General features: G+C 42.0%; 1 protein-coding gene across 3 annotated transcripts in view; it reads left to right on the forward strand.

Annotated features, from left to right (window-relative positions):
- The window catches only part of kank1a (KN motif and ankyrin repeat domains 1a), a 275,855-nt gene that overhangs the window by 45,999 nt on the left and 215,930 nt on the right, over positions 1-13,926 (forward strand). The gene's annotated exons all lie outside the window — the stretch shown is intronic.

The following is a 13,926-nucleotide window of genomic DNA, read 5'->3' on the forward strand; positions in this document are numbered from 1 at the left end:
GCCTGTGCTTGCAAAACTCAAAACAGTGTCCAACATGAGATGTGATTCTGCGATTGGACAACAGTTGCGAAATAATCCTCAGTGTGCTAAGATTTATGCTGACGGCCAATTTAAAATGATCAGTCGGGCTCACAGTGTGGTGCATTTGTGTGTACTGGAAGCTGCATTAATACACAGGGCCTGTTCTTTGCAGACAGACAGAACTTGTACACACATTGCGCCTGTTTTAGCTAAGCAAAATAAGTGGAAGCTTATTTAAAACAATGCTTGGTAGTTAACTGTCAGGCACCATCAACTGGTGCATTCTCTATGGCAATGCCTCTGCCAATCAGAGCACACTTGCCAACTAATCAGCACTGTCTTTGTACAGTATAAATTTTTTTTGCCTCTGACATTAGCATTTTCTTGTGAATTGTCCTGATGAGTACAAGGCGAAAAGCTTTGACAAAAAATCTCTCGTCTTCAGTAATACTCTTTACTATTTCTTATATTAAGACTTTTTTGTGTCCATAGTTAACATTTTTGTTCACAAGATGAAAGACCTTAGAATGTGGCCATAATTATTGAGGAATAAAAATGGTCATTGAATTTAATCTTCTTTATTATCTGTTGATATCTGAAGTGTAGTTGAGTTGTTAAAAACTTGATGCTTAATTTTTACCGTATGTTGGACAGTGCAAGAAGAGGTTAGGTGATGAAGGCCTTTGTCAATTATGCATATAGGAGGAATAGCAGTTCTTTATTTAAAAGCACAGCATCTGGTTTCATTGGTTTTAGACAAATTTTGTATTACCTTTGAATTGCATACTTTATAGGACTTTAAAGAAAACTACTGCAGCTGGTGGAGATCTGAAATTAAAGAAGGGCTGGAAATATTCAGCAGGTCAGTCAGCATCTGTGGCGAGAGAAACAGTCATTGTTTCAGGTCGACCACCTTTCATCAATACCGGTTCTAATGAGAGGCCATTGACCTGAAATGTTATAGTCTCCCAACCTCGGACGTCCCGCTTCTACCTCCTATCCAAAATCCACAAACAGGACTGTCCCGGCAAACCAATTGTGTCAACCTATTCCTGCCCCACAGAACTCATTTCTTGCTATCTTGACAACATTCTCTCTCCCCTTGTCCAGTCTCTTCCCACCTACATCCGTGATTCCTCTCTCGCCCTACATCAACAATTTCCAATTCCCTGGCCCCAACCGCTGCCTCTTCACCATGGACATCCAATCCCTCTACACCTCCATCCCCCACCAGGATGGTCTGAGGGCTCTCCGCTTCTTCCTCGAACAGAGGCCCGAACAATCCCCATCCACCACTACTCTCCTCCGTCTGGCTGAACTTGTTCTCACACTGAACAATTTCTCCTTTAACTCCTCTCACTTCCTCCAAATAAAAGGTGTGGCTACGGGTACCCGCATGGGTCCCAGTTATGCCTGTCTCTTTATGGGGTATGTGGAACATTCCTTGTTCCAGTCCTACTCCAGCCCCCTCCCACAACTCTTTCTCCGGTATATCGATGGCTGCTTCGGTGCCGCTTCATGCTCTCATCTGGATCTGGAAAAATTTATTAATTTTTCTTCCAATTTCCACCCCTCAATTTTCACGTAGTCCATCACTGACACTTCCCTTCCCTTCCTTGACCTCTCAGTCTCAACTTCTGGTGATAGACTGTCCACCAATATCCATTACAAGCCTACCGACTCCCACAGCTACGTCAACTACAGCTCCTCACACCCCGCTTCCTGTAAGGACTCAATCCCATTCTCTCAGTTCTTTCGCCTCTGTCGCATCTGTTCTGATGATGCCACTTTCAAAAACAGTTCCTCTGACATGACTTCCTTCTTCCTTAACCGAGGTTTTCCACCCACGGTGGTTGACAGGGCCATCAACCGTGTCCGGCCCATCTCCTGCGCATCTGCCCTCACACCTTCCTCTCCCTCCCAGAAACATGATAGAGTCCCCCTTGTCCTCACTTATCACCCCACCAGCCTCCGCGTTCAAAGGATCATCCTCTGCCATTTCCGCCAACTCCAGCATGATGCCACCACCAAACACATCTTCCCTTCACCCACCCTGGCGGCTTTCACAGGGTTCGTTCCCTCCGGGACACCCTGGTCCACTCCTCCATCACCCCCTACTCCTCAACCCCCTCCCATGGCACCTTCCCATGCAACCGCAGAAGGTGCAACATCTGCCCCTTTACTTCCCCCCCTCCTCACCGTCCAAGGGCCCAAGCACTCCTTTCAAGTGAAGCAGTGCTTCACTTGCACTTCCCTCAATTTGGTCTACTACATTTGCTGCTCCCAACGCGGTCTCCTCTCCTCTCTCCTGGAGAGACCAAACGCAGACTGGGTGACCGTTTTACAGAACGCCTTCGGTCTGTCCGCAAGCATTACCCAGACCTCCCTGTCGCTTGCCATTTCAACACACCACCCTGCTCTTGTGCCCACATGTCCGTCCTTGGCCTGCTGCAGTTTTCCAGTGAAGCTCAACGCACACTGGAGGAACAGCACCTCATCTTCCGACTAAGCACTTTACAGCCTTCCGGACTTAACATTGAGTTCAACAATTTCAGATCATGAACTCTCTCCTCCGTCCCCACCCCCTTTCCGATCCCCCTTTTTCCAATAATTTATTATTAAAAAAAAATATATTTTTCTTTTCCCACCTATTTTAAAAATTATTTTGATCTATTGTTTTATCTCCACCTTTTAGCCCATTTCGATCCCCCCCCCCAACCACCCCCACTAGGGCCATCTGCCACTAGTTTGTCCTGCTTGCTACCCTTAATGTACCCATGAGCACATTCCTTAGATAATATCACCACCGTCAACACCCCTTTGTCCTTTTGTCTATGACATCTTTGGCAATCTCTTCTTTGCCTCCACCTATCACTGGCCCTCTACCCAGCTCTACCTGTCCCATCTCCCTCTACCGGCTTATATTTCACCGCATTTCTCTATTTCCTTACTTCTGATGAAGAGTCGTATGGACTTGAAATGTCAACTGTATTCCTCTCCGCAGATGCTGTCAGACCTACTGAGTTTTTCCAGGTATTTTTGTTTTTGACCTGAAATGTTAACTCTGTTTCTCTCTCTACTGCTGCTAGACTGGTCAGCTGATTAACTTGCTTTTTTAAAAAAATTTTGTGTTGGACTTTGTGTTGATTGCTGAACTTGATTTAGAAAAATTAACTACATTTAGTTGTTTTCTGCAACATCTTAAACTTCATTTAAAATTAGATTGGGAAACAAACTTATTGGTTAGGTCAAGGCTAAATGGCCTTTAAGTGATGCCTTTATTGAAAAATTAATTTTTAAAATGTGCCTTATGTTGAAGTATTTTAAGGCAACAGTGTAAAGTGCTCATTGGTGTGAAGGATGAAAAAGCAGGGCAAGTCACAAAGGATTGGTAAATAAATCAGTATTTCATGATTCTTTATTTACTTATTCATAGTCTAACCATCACCTAAGATTATTAATAAGCATTTCTACCCCAACAACATGCCATGCACCCTCACAAAATAAAAGCTAATAATCAAGCCCTTGGTGTTTGAATCTCCGCTATATCCTTGTTTTCCACTGGTCTTGATTACTGCTCTATGCACATTTCTTTTTATTGATTGATAGTGATTGGTGATTCATTCCTCAAAGTTGGTTGCTTTTCTTGAGGACACTGTTGCTAAAACAACAAAATTAGTAGATGCAAAGCAACTAACATGTTGAAATAGGTTGAAGACTAATGGCACCTATTTCAATCATGAATGAATACAGCCCATATGAGGTAATCTGATGGGCAGTATGAGGATAAATAAGGTAGTCACATGAATATGTGCACATACGTATTAAACAGAATGTGTCAATATGCACTTTTAGAATTGTGCAGATGAGGTTTTGCAGCTGTTCAATCCTGTCAAAAGCCTTACGATGAGAATGAGTAAATGCTGTTTCGTTTTAAGCCAAAGCATTGAATTATTGATGACCTGTGTTCAATTGTGCACTTCCATTCCTCAAGGCTCACAGGTTGTGTTTGATTTAATTATTCATGTTTTCTTTTATCTATTGTGCATTATATTAGCTGCTGACAGATATTCTGTTGTCTAGTCTTTATCATTTTGGCCTTGGTATTAAATGATCAGAGAGACTCAAGTGCTACTGCTTAATCCCTTAATATATTAAGGTCTGGAGTTTTCAGTTGTCTGTGTTCTGTTTAGTGCAATTTGAGATCAGCAAAGCCAGCATAAAACATTGTGGAATTTCAAATGGCAGTTATGTTCAGCGCAAACTGAGCTTGAACTTTTGCATAAGTTTTTAAAAGAAGCACTAATACCTGGCCACACCCCCAGATCAAATTAATCACCATTGAGAGTTTCTGCGAATGGTATCTATTTGTGGGCCTTTAGGGAGGCTTTTAAAATTAAACTGATCTTTTGGATGCAAGGACACAAATAGGCACATTTTAAAAACTTTTGATTACTTTTTCATTTAGTAAGAAACTAACTACGATACCTTAATGTAACTAGCAAATGGTTCTAGTTATTTAAAATCTGGTTACCTGCAGGTGGTGGCCTGGACACTGATTAAAAAGGCTTTATGTTGTGATGAGCTTGTTTGCAGCTGTATTCAGACTACACAAGTTTTGAGTCTTAACTATATCAAGTACTTCTTAAATCAAAAGGTGAAAATGAATTGTTCTCGAATGCTACCAGTTGCGTTGGTTCACAGCAGATTTTGTTTTGGAGATATGCAAATGAGTGAGTGCAAGCTTGTGGGGAGAGGGGTGGTGTGTTGGTGGGGGAGGTGGGGTAAGCACTTTGCAAAATGAGCTCAATTTGTGCCTGGATTGACTATTGCATTCAAAGCTGAAACTTTATCTCACATTTTATGATAGCTTAAAACTGAAAGTGTTATTGAATCCTTCACAGAATGTGCAGGACAGTTTACGCGATTGCACATATTGTGATGTGGGGCTGGGGTTATTGGAAAGACTATAATTTATTGCCCAATCCTACTTTCCTCAGGAAGGTGATGGGCCTTTATGGTTGCTTAATTTTGAAAATGTCTGTTTTTAAAAGATCTTACCATTCCCACCTATATCCTTACTGTAAATTGATAATGCTATTTCATATTGCAATATTCATTTTTTCTTGCAATTAAAATAAAACAAAATCAAGGGTGCAATTTTTTTTAAAAAAGAACTTGAGACCTGACTTTGAATCCAAGTCTCAATAGGATAGAATTCCCTTCCCCTTTGATAGGTGTAAGGATTCTATATGAAATTTGGACAGTCTCAGAACAAGCTCGTATACACAGTGATCGTCAATCTGGGAAAAATTGATAGTCTTGTACAAAAGACCACAAAGCTAACTGGCAAGGGAAATTGTGAAAATTCTTAGATGAAGGTTGAAAAGCATTTTTGGGACATGTAGATGGATTTTTCTTCCAAACTTTTTTTTTTTGTTTCAGTTAAAACAAACTTATTTATGTTCTTTATATTAAGGTGTAAAAGTCGATCTTTATTTGTTAAAATTTAATTTATTAGAATGGTTAAATTCCGCTGTTCTGCAATGGTTTTGTACAGAACCACTTGTCGAGGATACTTAATAATTTGCCCATTCATGAGAACGGCCTCAGGAATGAAGAACTTCAGTTATCGAGAAAGATTGGAGGAGTTTGGACTGTTCTCCTTAGAGAAGATGAGGTTGAAAGGAGATGTGATAGAATATTCAAAATCATGAATCTGGATGGACTGGATGAGGAGAAATTGTTCCTGTTGGTGGAAGGATTGAGAACCAGAGGACATAGATTTCAGATAATTGGCAAAAGAAACAATAGTTCTTGAGAGAGATTTTCACCACAGCAATTGGTTAGGATCTGGAATGCACTGCTTGGGCGTGTGGCGGAGGCAGGGTCAGGTGAGGCTTTCAAAAAGGAATTGGATCATTATCGGAAAAATAAAAAATTGCAGGGTTACAGGGTAAAGACAGTGGAGTGGCACGAGGTGAAATGTTCCTTCAGTGAGCCAGCACAGACGTGATGGGTTGAATAGCTGCCTTCAGTGCTGTAATCGTTTTATGATTATAAGGGTTTCCAAAATTGTGGACTTCATAATTTGATCACTGCGCTATTGGCAGAAGACTATCTATCAAAATATCGCATGTGAAGAAAATTGAATTGGATTTCTAGCACCTTTTCATGATCACAGTGTGCCCCAAAGTTCTTTATAGCCAACAAAGTACTTTTTGAAGGGTAAGCACTGTTATGATATAGGAAACATTGCATTATGCAATCCATATGTTGCACTGAAATGAGACCCAGAAATGGTCCCATAGAAAAGTTACAGCACAGAAGGAGGCCATTCAGCCCATCTTGCCCATGCCAGCCCGAGGACACTCAGGTGCCCTTTCTAATTCCACCTTCCTGCACCCGGCCCATAGCCCTGCAGCTTACAGCACTTTAGGTGCAGATCCAGGTACTTCAAAGTTTCTGCCTCTACCACCAACTTGGGCAGCGAATTCCAGACACCCACTACCCTTTGCGTAAAAAAGTTCTTCCTCATGTCCCTCCTACACCTTCTGCCACTTTTCTTGAATCTATGTCCCCTGGTTCTAGAATTCTCCATCAAGGAAAATAATTTTATCCTGTCCACTCTATTTATTCCCCTCATAATTTTGTACACCTCAATCAAGTCACCTCTCAGCCTTCTTTGTTCTAAGGAAAATAACCCCAATCTATCCAACCTCTCCTCGTAACTACACTTTTCTAACCCTGGCAACATTCTTGTAAACCTCCTCTGCACTCTCTCCAGAGCTATTATGTCCTTCCTGTAATGTGGTGACCAGAACCGCACACAATACTCCAGTTGTGGCCTCACCAGTGTTTTATACAATTCCAACATTATACCCTTACTTTTATATTCTATACCTCTGCCATTGAAGGAGGGCATTCCATATGCCTTCTTTACAACCTTGTCTACTTGAACTGCTGTCTTCAGGGACCTGTGTACTTGTACGCCAAGACCTCTTACTTCATCTACCCCTCTTAATATATTCCCATTTATTTTATAATCCCTGTAACTGTTTGACCTCCCTAAATGTATGACCTCACACTTCTCTATGTTAAAATCCATCTGCCACTTTACCGCCCACTCCACCAACCCATCTATATTGTTTTGGAGATTATGGCTATCCTCTACACTATCCACTACTCGGCCAATCTTTGTGTCATCTACAAATTTCCCAGTCGTGCCCCCCACGTTCACGTCCAAATCGTTAATATATAACACAAACAGCAAGTGTCCCAAGACCGAGCCCTGTGGAACACCACTTGAGACAACTTTCCATTTGCAAGGGCATCCATCAACCATTACTCTTTGTTTCCTGTTACAAAGCCAACCTTTTATCCAGTTTGCCACATTACCCTGAATCCCATGGGCTTTTACTTTCCTGACCAATCTGCCATGTGGGACCTTGTCAAATGCCTTACTAAAATCCATGTACACAACATCCACTGCACTACCTTCATCAACCCTTCTTGTCACTTCCTCAAAGAATTCAATCAAATTTGTGAGGCAAGACCTTCCTTTAACAAATCCATGCTGATCATCCCTGACTAGTCCCTGCCTTTCCACATGACAGTTAATCCTATCTCTCAGGATTGATTCTACTAATTTGCTCACCACTGATGTAAGATTAACTGGCCTATACTTGTTTGGCATTTCCTTTGATCCTTTTTTTAAACAATAGAACTATGTTTGCATTTCTCCAGTCCTCCGGTACCTCCCCTGTATCTAGTGAAGATTGAAAAATCATCCTCAGAGCATCTGCTATCTCCTCCCTGACTTCCTTCAGCAGCCTCGGAAACAATCCACCTGGCTCTGGTGACTTATCAACTTTCATGGATTTCAACCCTTCGAGTACTTCCTCTCTCTTTATGACTATCCTGTCCAATATCTCGCAGTGTTCCTCCTGGACTACTATATCTACATCCTCCCTTTCCTTTGTAAACACGGAGACAAAATATTCATTCAAAAACCTTCCCACAGCCTCTGCATCTACACACAAGTTTCCATCTTCATCTCTGATAGGTCCCACCTTTTCCTTAACTAACCTTTTATCCTCCCCTAGGGTCAGATCACCTCTTGGAGAGAGATACATTTCAAGCAGTGATGAAACTAAGGCCAAATTAGTACCAGAATAAATACATGTTTGGTGGGATTATATGGATTTTGATGAGAAAAACACATGCTTTGGCATAGGAAATGGATCCTGAGCATATGGCTGATGGTGTCTTGCACAACTAGGCTTGGGAGCCATCCAGTATTTGATTCAGATATGTTGCTTATTCTTGTATTCAAAATGGTGTGAGATACAGTGCTGCAACTTGAAAATGTTACTTTCATGATAAACACTTAGGATTTTCTAATGGAAAGAGTTGTAATTGCGCCTAAAAAATAGTTAGCCTTAACCCCTTCTGCCTTCATTATAGTTGCTGTGCTGCCACTGTTGTTACATTTTTCCTTGGTTTGCTTTATCTTTCTGCTTCCCTTTTACTGTATAAATCAATTTTGAGATACTAAAGCATCAAGTATTAATATTGGAATCAGATAGCAATGCTCCTAAAATCTCAACTTAACAAATAAATTGTAAAATGAAACATTAATTATACAGCAGTGCTCCGGCCCAAAAATTATCTTCAATTTAAACAAATATCATGTTCTGATATACGTCTGTGTAGTCCATAAATGATCAAGGTTGATTTTACAACATTGAGGTTACTTAACAATCCATAATTTGACCTCCAACCTTTTTAATTAATGCACTGAAAGTTAGATTGGGAATAATGATTTTATAAACAGTGTGTTAAAATTTAATTCCCAAGTTGGTATTGCTTAATGAAAGCCCTTTAACTTGTATGTCAGCAGTTATTATTTGGTGATTACATGTATCTGGGCCAAATGAAAAGGAAATTGCAGGGCAATATGCTATGTTATCTGACCATTTCCAAAATACATGGATTTCTCTCTCTTACCACCTTGCCTCTCCCCTCCCCCTTCGCTCTTACTGTTGCATTTGGAATTTTGCTGCCTGGGCCACATCCCTCCATTCTACTAGCTCCTTGGCCAAACTTGCTTTAATGGTCCTCCTTACCCTCACCCTCATCTAGCATCTTTCTCTAGTTCCTCTCCTTTTTATCCCCTCATGTTCCCTCTGAGCTCATGTCTGTAAAACCTACCTCCTGTTCCCTCAATCCTGTTCCTGATTAACCGCTGAACATCCAGCTTCCCCTATGGCTCTCCTGTTAGCCAATGTTGTAAATGGTTCTCCCTTCAGGTGTTGCTCCTCCTCTAAATCTGCCATCAATACACCTCCCCTTGTCCCCCTGACCCCTCCATTTTTGCAATCTACTGCCCCATCTCCAACCTCCCCTTCCTTGAACATGGTGATGCCTCCCAACCTGTTCCCATCTTCCTGGAATGCCATGTTTTAATGCTTCCAATCACGTTTCTGCCTCTTCCAAAGTACTGAAACGGCTTTTGTCAAAGTCACCAACGACATCCTATGTGACTGTGATAAAGGTAAACTTTCCTTCCTTGCCTGTCTCGATCTGCAGCTTTTGATGTGGCTGATCACATGATTCTCCTCCCAAGGTCTCTCCACTCTTGACCAGATGGGTTGAACTACACTCGTTCCATTCCCATCTATCTAATCCTAGCCAGTCTTGCAATTGCTTCTCTTTCTGTTTCCACACCATTTACCTCTAGTGTCCCCCAAGGATCTAACACTTGCCCCCTCCTATTTCTCATCTACATGCTACCCCTTGGCATCCAGAGGCATGACGTTAGTTTTCAATGTATGCTGACAACAACCAGCTCTACCTCACTGCTACCTCTCTTGACAACTACTCCACTGTTGCTAAATTATCAGACTGCTTATCTGACATCCAGTGTATTGGATGAACAGAAATTTCCTCCAATCAAATATTGGGAAGACTGAAGCCATTGTTTTCAGCCCCAGCTCCAAACGCAGTTCCCTAACTCCCATCCCTCTCCCAGGCCAATCTGTTCACAGCCTTAGTATGCATATGAGACAGGAATTCATTTTAGGATCCAATGTGACACCATCTCCAAGAATTCCTAGTTCCGTCTCTCTAACATTGCTTGACTTTGTCCCTGTTTTAGCTCATATGCTGAAAACCTCATCTGTGCCTTTTGTTAACTCTAGACTCGCGTATTTCAAGATGCCCCTAGCTGAGGGTCTCCCACATTCTACCCTCTGTAAATCTGAGGTCATCCAAAACACTGTTGCCCATGTCCTTACTTGCACCATGTCCATTTCCTCTATCAACCCTGTGCTCACCGACCTATGTTGGCTGTCAGCCTAAAAATATCTTGATTTTAAAACTTTCATCCTTGTTTACAAACCCCTTCATGGCCTTGCCGTTCCCAATCTCTGTAATCTCCCTCAGCCTCGCAATCCTTCAAGTTACCTGCATTCCTCTTGTGCATTCCTAATCATAATCACTGCACTATTGGTGGCTGTGTCTTCAGTTGCCTAGGCCACAAGCTCCGGAATTCCCTCCCTACACCTCTCTGCCTCTATCTTGCTTTCCTCCTTTAAAACACTTCCTAAAATCAATTCTTTGACCAAGTTTTCAGTCATCTGACCTAATATCCTCCATACGTGTCTGTGTCATACTTTGGTACATGATGCTCCTGTGAAGCCCCTCAGGATGTTTCATTATGTTAAGTGGCGGTGGTTGTTAAGGGAGCTTGGGCTTCAAATCTGATTTTGTTTTTTGTTTGGCAATCAGCACATCTGAATTTGAGATAAATTTCAATACACACTGATTGTTATTATCAATCATTTCAGATACTTTGAGGGATGAGAATCAAGCAATTGAATATTACAAGGTACTTTTTAATAAAAGTAAAATACTGGATGCTGGAAATCTGAAATAAAAAGAGAAAATGCTGGAAAAGCTCAGTAGGTCTAGCTGCATTGGTGGAGAGAGAAACAGTTAACATTTTGAGTCCATATGACTCTCTTCAGAGCATTTTAAGTTAAGCCTTCCCTCCTGAAAGGTAGAAATTTTTGTTGACTATTTTAATAAAGTTGGTAACACCTTTTATTTTGTAAAATGGCCTTTACTCATGCCTTTGACATTTTATATTTTTATATTTTAATTGACCTGTCTATTTTAACTCCCAATAAATATAAATAATTTATTTCATTCTGAATATGAAGTGAGTAATTCAATGTAGTTTCCTATCATGACAAATAGATGGTGCTAGTGTAGTCAGCTATAACATTGTACCAGGAGAAGTTTTGTTTTTGTGCAACACTGGTGGTGACCTTGTTGATTTAAGTGGCATGTTTTCAACATTAACACTGCAATGAAATTGCTTTATTATGAGCAGGACTGCCAAAAATCATTAATTAAGTGAATGGAGGGATTTGTGGTACTGGAAGGAGTTCTTGTGGTGCAGTGGTAGTGTCCCTACTAGTTCTGTACTGGAAGCTCTGGTTTCAATTCCCACGCCAGGACTTGTTGGCCATGAGAGGAGTGTTCATGGCGTGGCTCAACGGGCTGAAACTCAGCCCAGGAATCCTTCCACCACTTCCACGATTGCCCAAAGGGGGGAAAATCTGAGTGAAAATGATGAAAAATTGGTACCGCAGAGTTTATTAATTATGCTCCTCTTCAAAAATCTAGCTGAAATGGCACTGCTTGCATTAACTACCTCTGTCTGTCACTGAGGTTTTTTAGACACATTAAAGCAGAACGACTTAAATCGGGGCAACATAAAATGGAGACATAAATATTGCACAAGTCATGGGGCCAGTATTCACATTTGACATTGGGAGTTTCATTTTTACATTGTTTCGTGCCGGGTGTGACGTAGGTTGCATGACCTGCTTGACATCATTTTAAAGTGGTGACTCCCACTTGTCACGCACCTTGCATGCCAGCCCTCCCACTTGCTGCCAATCCTGCCAAACCCTCCCGCTCCTGGCTCACCTCCGCAAACCGAAGCTGCTCTCACTCTGAAACTGCTCTTCCTGCCTCTTGCCGCTCATCTCCCAAGCCCTCGCTTACAACGTGAGTTCAGGAGAGGTCTGCGGTGACTGAGAGGTAAGTAAAAAGAGTTAGCATATGTCAGTTATATTTTAAATCTATCTTGTGAATGCCTTTTAATACAAATATAAGAATTTAGCAATGTAAAGTGTTTCAGCTCACAGTATAATGTTACTGTTTCTCTGGGATCCTAACCACAGCTTTTACATTGGTTATAATGGGAAAATCTTTGTTGCCTTATTAAAAGGAATGCAACTATAAAGTTAAGTGACGACCTACTGTATAAGGTTCTCCTGCCTTGTTTGAAATTAAGTTTTACATTTGAAAAAAATGCTTCACACATTTGTGTATGACCATAGCTTTTACATCAGACTGGCTTTTTTAGCTGTTGAATTTTTTTTAACCAATGTGGCATGGTAGCTGACTGAAATGTTTTCAGAAGTGAAGCCAGATAGCTCACCCCACACCAGCCTGATATTTCTATCACCTGTTACTGTTCTGAAACCAAATTAGTTTGAATGTTTACATTGACTGTTACTGCACTATGTGGAGGTGATGGCGTAGTGGTATTGTCAATGGACTACTAATCCAGAGATCCAGGGTAATGCTCAGGGTAATCCCACCACGGCAGAAGATGGAATTTGAATTCCATAAAAATCTGGAATTAAAAGTCCAATGATAACCTTGTTGCCCTTTAGGGAAGGAAACCTGTCGCCCTTACCGGCCTGGCCTACATGTGACTCCAGACCCACAGCAATGTGGTTGACTCTAAAATGCCCTCTGAAATGGCCTAGCAAGCCACTCAGTTGTAACAAACCGCTACAAAATCACAAAAAAGGAATGAAACCAGATGGACCACCTGGCATTTACCTTGGCACCGGAAACAACAGTGGCAAACTCAGCCCTGTCGACCCTGCAAAGTCCTCCTTACGACCATCTGGAGGCCAGTGCCAAAATTGGGAGAGCTGTTTCATAGATTAGTCAAGCAACAGCCTGACATAATCATCCTCATGGAATCATACTTTCCAGATAATGTCCCAGACACCACCATCCCCATCCCTGGGTATGTCCTGTCCACCGGTGGGGACAGGCCCAGGAGAGGTGACAGCACAATGGTATACAGTCTGGAGGGAGTTGCCCTGGGGGTCCTCAACATCGACTGGACCCCATGAAGTCTCATGAAACCTCCTGCTGAAGAATCAGTGCTCCTCCATGTTGAACACCAGCTGGAGGAAGCAATGAAGGTGGCAAGGGTGCAGACTACTTTGAGTGGGAGACTTCAATGTACATCACCAAGAGTGATAGCACCACTACTGACCTAGCTGGCTAAATGACATTGCTGCTAGACTCTGTCTGCGGCAGGTATGAGGGAACCATCGAGGGAAAAACATACTTGACCTCATCCTCACCAACCTACCTGCTGCAGATGCATCTGTCCATGACAGTAACGGTAGGAGTGACCACCACACAGTCGTTATAGAGACAAAGTCCCGCCTTCACATTGAGGATACCCTCCATCGTGCTGTATGGCACTACCTCCGTGCTAAATGGGATAGATTTGGAACAGATCTAGCAACTCAAGACTGGGCTTCCATGAGGCGCTGTGGGCCATCAGCAGCAGCAGCAGAATTATACTCTAACGCAATCTGTAACCTCATGGCCTGGCATATCCCCCACTCTACCATTACCATCAAGCCAGGGGATCAACCCTGGTTCAATGAAGAGTGCAGAAGGGCATGCCAGGAGCAGCACCAGACATGGCTAAAAATGAGCTGTCAACCTGGTGAAGCTATAACACAGGACTACTTAAATGCCAAACAGCATAAGCAGCAAGTGATAGACAGAGCT

This window comes from Cetorhinus maximus, chromosome 2, assembly GCF_964194155.1.
Source record: "Cetorhinus maximus chromosome 2, sCetMax3.hap1.1, whole genome shotgun sequence".
NCBI classification, from domain to species: Eukaryota; Metazoa; Chordata; class Chondrichthyes; order Lamniformes; family Cetorhinidae; genus Cetorhinus; species Cetorhinus maximus.